A 6583-nucleotide genomic window follows, 5' to 3' on the forward strand; every position below is an offset into this window, starting at 1 on the left:
TTTTACTTTCAAGCACTGGCGATTCCAGTAGGCAGGCTTGAGCAAGGAAAAGCCTACACTAAAATAATGTTTTTGTGCTACTTCTATTACTTTGGACCCAGGCCACTGCCCTACTAGCTCAACTCCCAGGGCCATCGACAAATGCACAGCTCAAACGCGCAGAGATAAATAATGATGGCGTTCAAGAGAGTCCATCACGGATAGCTAAGTTGCTTGGTACCTCACTGCTTGTCATATAGTAGGATAAAATAATTGTATTTCCCGTTACTCCGTGTGCTTAGTGGACAATATATATATCATGTAGAGTAAAAAAGATATGCAACAAGTGTACAACCTCTTTGGCGAAGCCATGTCAATCTCAGTGTGATTGGATTGGCCGGTGAGGATGCTCCGGCTGACTTGGCTGTCGGAGGAGGGGAAGAAGATCTTAGGTGTCTGGAGATGGAGCCCGAGGTACTGCTCCGCTGTGATGGAGGGTTTCATCGTTGGAGCAGCTCCGGTGAGTTGTACGATGCCGAGGCTGAAGCAGGACAAGAGAGACAACGTTAACCTGAGTGGAATTCTAATAGCATCTCCAATAGATGACGTAATATACATAACCACAAAGTGCTAGATGTATACATCAGCCGCTCATCTCTGAACTTAACTGCCGAAACTGAATTTAACTGTCGAAACTGAACTTAACTGTCGAAACTGAATTTTGCTGTCGAAACTGAATTTTACTGTCGAAACTGAACGCACTAGAGGTGAGGCTACACGTCAGTCGACTGACTTTTTCATCTCTGTTCAGTCGATTTTGCAGCCGTTGGATACGAAATCAAGGGTCTGCAGTTCATCTTCAACCACCACCCCTCTGAGCCGCCAGCCACCACCAGCCAAACAGCCGCCCCCCGCCACCTGCGGCCGGCGGTGCGCCGCCTCGCCCGCCCCGAAAACACTCCCCACCGCCGCCTCGGCCATCCCTGTAGGCCCCCCCGTGCCGAGCTTTTTCTCCGGTGATCCCCACGCCACCGCCCCACCACCACCGGCGACCACCGCCCCCACCCTGAACCCTAAGATAGATAGTGGGGTACCTCTCCGGCGAGCTCCCTCCCTGCTGCAGCTGGTTCTTCCTTAACTCCAGCGAGCCCCCCCCCCTGAAAATTGACTGACCCAAAAGTAGATTCAGTCGACTGAAGTGTAGCTAAATCGGAGCAGCATCGCAAGCAAGAGCAAGAGCAGCAGCAAGAGCAAGAGCAAGAGCAGACCAGGCAGGGGACCGAGAGCAAGAGCAGAGGAGCAACACGAGCGAGAGCTAAAGCAACATCAGCTCCTACTGATGTTGACGTCGCCGCCGAGGGAGCGACGCCGTGGAGGAAGTGGCTGGCGACGCCGCCGTGGATGGAGCCGCGCCGTGTCGGCTCGGGACCGAGCACCGGCAGCACCGTGAGATCAAATCAAGAAGAAAATGTGGCGATTAGTGTACAACCTCTTTGGTGGTGCCGATTAGGCCGCAGCTTCATCCGAGGAAACGGTGATGATGATGCTCTTCCGGTGGTGCAGGTGAAGACCGCGGTGTGGGAATGGAGGTGACGTGAAAGACGAGGGGAACGTCGGGGCAGCTCCTTGGAGGTGGAGGACGGGGTGGCTGAACCGGCGGGACGACCAGATCAACGACGGATCCTCATCCGGTAAGGTGGATGAGGGACGTCGAGGTGTTGCTGTGGACGACGTCGTCGGGGAAGACGCTCCGGCTGGGTGGCGGACTGAGGAGGGTGTGGGGCTTTGCAGGTTTTGCCGGCCTCGGTGTACGAATGGTTGGGCGGATGGGATGGGAGTGGGGAACCATGGCTTAGGGACGCGCTTGTCCGAAATGTGGGGTAAGTTACGAAAGTACCCCCACCGATTTGAGGCGGTTCTTTCGGTTCAGGGGTATCACGGGCATTTCGCGTGTCGGGATTTCACAGGAGGTGGAAGTTTTCGCGCGTTGTAATTTTGAAATAGCAAGGCGCGGGTTGAGATGGAGGGAGTTGTCAGAGCACAACGAGACAAAGATTTATCTTATATATTTCAGGCTAACAAGGCGCGGGTTGAAGAGGCCGGAGTTTCGCAGCACGATAGACAGAGACGCTAGCTTGAAATTTCGACATAACAAGGCGTGGCTTGAAATTTCGGGAGAACAAGCTTAACGTGTACCCAAAAGAAAAAAGACAATTTAGACTAGTATGATATACTACGTACAATGTGTTTAACACGCACAACACACACAGACACCATTTAGACTAGTAAGGTACACGTGCATTGCACGCATGAGATTTGGCAACCAAATTATGAATAAATACCACATTATAGCATGTAAGCTTTGAGTCATATATGCATGATGTAGATGTTCGTTCAATTCTTATAGTTCATTCCATTCAAAATCATCTAGGTTTTATAAGAAAGCTAATCTATTTTAAGATTCATGGAATTGTGCGTTGTAAGGCATAAAGTAAAAACAAATCATGTAGAAAAACATTTGGGCCATTCTGATATGGAAGATTCTAGAACAAAGAAGAAGTGCTTGTGTTTTGAGGTTTGTGCATTATGCTTAAGTTCAACCATAGAGTCTTCTAGATTGTACATGTGGCAAAATCCTGTGGAATCTAGATGATATCCAACGGCCAGTAGTGCTCAAATTTGCTAGCTCTGCACCATCGGATTGGCCTCATCCAACGACCATCTTTCAAAGTTAAAGTTATCCGCACACTATATAAAAATATATAATATAATATATATATAGGGGTATAGATATAGATATGTGATGCGAAAGCCACCCATCATCTCCAATTAGAATAGTGTGTCCATGCACGGATGCAATGTGGCCAAACGATGTCTGCCATCGACATCTCAAATTCAAACCAGTCTGACCTTGTTCCATGTGTATACATTACAACATGCTCGATTCCAAACCACACCGCGCAGATCTCCGTTATATTCATGCATGCATGGGTTTCAAACATCATGATCTCTTATTCAAATATTTGAATTCAACTTTACATTGATTATGACCTCACCTAGTCTTTTAGACCCACACATTGGTCTTCTCTTTATAATTGTACCACTAACTTTCTCTCGTGCATGCATGCACACACACTACCAGTCGGCATTATCCATCGCACACATGCAATCTTTTTCTTCAGGTCGGTTTCCCATGAAGGCACACACACAGACACATCCCCTCTCCATCATATCGGGCATTCTTTATCTCTCACGTGCATGCGCAATGATCGATGTTCCTCTATCTGTGTGTCTATATAGCTAGGTCTTTCATAGTTTTCCACATAAACCGATCAATCTATATATCTAGTGAGGTCTCACCCTCTTTCCCACGTCCACATCGATCAATCTATACCTCTCTATATAGGATTACATATATAGCTAATACACCCACATTAATTATATATCCAATGCCCCCCTCTCATCATCCATGCCTTCCGCTTCATCTCTCAGATGCATGCACAATGGCGAAGACAGGGGGCAGCAAGGGCCCTGCCCCCCCTAACATCACTATATATCGAGGCTAATATGAATGTGATCATTAGACAATTGCTGGTAAAAATGGTTTAAGTTGATGAATTGGCCCTCCTCGTAAAGGATTAGCAATGCTTGGCCCCCTAGCTCATGGGACATTTTTCATGGCTCCGCCACTGCGCGCAACAGCGGACGTTCTCGCCCCCTCTCTCTAAATATCGTTCTCGCAGTTGTGCACTCCTTCATAGTCTCCCTCCACTTGGCCCCTCGCACCATCTTCTAGCCCCCACCGGATTTTGCCACATGTACAATCTAGCAGACTCCATGGTTGAACTTAAGCATAATGCACAAATCTCAAAACAACAGTGGTTCTTCTTTGTTCTAGAATCTTCCGTATCATAACTGCCCAAACTTTTTTTCTAGTTGAATTGCCATTATTTGTTTTTACTTTATGCTTTACAATGCACAATTCCATGAATCGTAAAATAGATTAAGGGCTTCTTTGATTCAAAGGATTCTCGAAGGAATTTTGGAGGATTCTAATCCTTAGGAAGTTTTCCTATCTTGGTTGTTTGATTCATAGGATTGTAAACCATAGGAATTTTTCCATATGATTCATTTGTACTGGATTTCATAGGAAACATCCCATCCACTCAAACCTCTTTGAAAGCATTCTGCGTTTTTTCTATGCACAATCAAACACTCATACCATCCTGTAGGATTCAAGACGAAATTCCACTCTAATCCCATGTTCTTCCTATTCCCACGTTTTGGAAATCCTACGAATCAAAGAGGCCCTAGGTTTTTTATAAAAACTAATTGATTTTGAATGATATGAACTATAAGAATTAAACGAAGGTCTACATCAGGCATATATGACTCAGAGCTTACATGCTATAGTGTGGTATTTATTCATAATTTGGTTGCAAAATCTGACGCGTGCAATGCACGTGTACCTTACTACTACTTCGAGTATGTGCAAAACACAATGGCACGCTACACAGTGTCTCTCTTACAGTTCATGAAGCCACGTGGCACATGTGGAGGCATTGTCGCGACATCCTTGTGTGGATTGATCACAGTGACGTGCTGCTGGTTCCAGAAGAATGTACTCGTCCTCCCTGAGCCGCACTGGCGGTACATGCACGAAGCGAAGATGTGCATGCACGACACACACACACTCATTCCCTCGCACGCACACGCGGGTACATGGGCGGACGCAATTTTGTAGCAAGATCCACCTCATGTGATAATTTGACGCGTGTAAAGTCCTTCACTTCATTGATGGTCAATTAATACAGCGCATGCAAATTGAGTGGACGTGAGGGCGGAAGAAAGACATTACTACTCCATTGCGCGCATGCGAGTAGTTAAATCATGGGTTGCTAGTAGTACTTCCATTGGTCTCCACTACAAAAAAATACACTTCCGTGATGATACGTGTTTGTCACAGTAGGTCGCGTTTTTTGTCATGCATGTACATCCATGAGAAATTTATGACAAAATCAAGATAGTCATACCTGTGCTGTCGTAGAAGTGTTCCATGACATTACCAAAATTATCATCACGGAAGTTTCCACTTCCATGACGATAAATCGCGCGTCACAGAAGTGCTTTCATCAAGGGTGACCGGCACGTGGCATCCACCGTAACAGAGCGCCGTTAAGCTATCGGGTCGGGTTTTGGAGGAGACACGTGTCAGGTCCGCGTTGGCACATGTGTCACTCATCCAATGGGCGAGACGCGCCTATGATATGTTGACACGTGGACCGGCCGATCAAGTTTAAATGGGTCGGCCCAATTGAAGGCCCACGAGATTTTGTGGACCATAATGGGCTGGCCCAACTAAAGGCCCACAAGATTTTGCGGGCCATAATTGGCCGGCCCAGGTAAAGGCCCACAAGATTTTTGTGTGCCATAATGGGCCGGCCCAGGTAAAGGCCCACAAGATTCTTGCGGATCATAATGGGCCGGCCCAGCTAAAGGCGCACGAGATTTCACCCACATTAATGGGCCGGCCCAGCTGTAGGCCCACAAGATTTTGAGGACCCTAGTAGGCCGGCCCATTAACTGGCTGCCATGTTTTGGGCCAAATGCCGGCCCATATTTGATCCGGTCCATTAATGGCCTGCCACGCTCCGGGCCTAATAGTGACCCATATGAGATCCGGCCTGTTAAAAGCCTACCACGTTCTGGGCCAAATTACGGCCCAGATCAGGTCCGACCCTTTAAGAGTCTTTGGGCTCAATTATGGCCCATATCAGATTCGGCCCGTCAACTGGACACTATGCTTTTGTGCCCACTTGCTAAAGGCCCACTTAGTAATTCGGCCTGATATTAGTTTTGGCCTGTTAAGGGCCCGTTTAACATTTTGGCCCTATATTAATTTTCGCCTGTTAAAAGCCCGTCATATATTTGGGCCTAACTACGGCCCGGTTTGCATCCGGCCTGCTCGCAGCCGATATCTGATTGGGCCAAACAAGGACCGAGACAATTTTGGCCTATTAAAAGCCCGTGATTTGATTTGCACAATCATGGGCCGGGGTTCATTTCGGGCTGCTGCCGGCCCGTGAGCTGTTCGGCACGTTTCAGGCCCAACCTACATCGTGATTGCATGACGGCCCGATTATGTACCGTAATTTTACGGTTTGGCCGGTTTACTGCGAAGACAGGATATATATACAATAAAATAACTGCAGCATCGTGAATAAGAAAAAACCTAGATTATACAATAAAGAAATTACGGCATATTACATCCACTGGGCATCAAAGTTCGCCACTATGATAATAAAGCACAAGCAGACAACAGATTACATACACTGGGCATCAAAGATCGCCACCAATGCAAATAAACACGCCGACAAAATAATATACAAAATTGACAGCACTTCAATAGAGTTCAAGAAAGGTTAGTCCTGCTGGGGAGCTGCAGTGCAAGCAGCTGAGCAAGATGATGAGACTGCGCTTGTTCAACACTTATATCTTCCTCACTCTGAAAGATAAACAAGCAGACAGATGACAGGTTTTGCACATAAAAGTATCAGTGCTGACAATTCATCACATTTCTTACTGACGAATAAAGTGACACAGT

The sequence above is a fragment of the Aegilops tauschii genome, chromosome 2, assembly GCF_002575655.3.
Source record: "Aegilops tauschii subsp. strangulata cultivar AL8/78 chromosome 2, Aet v6.0, whole genome shotgun sequence".
Taxonomy (NCBI): Eukaryota; Viridiplantae; Streptophyta; class Magnoliopsida; order Poales; family Poaceae; genus Aegilops; species Aegilops tauschii.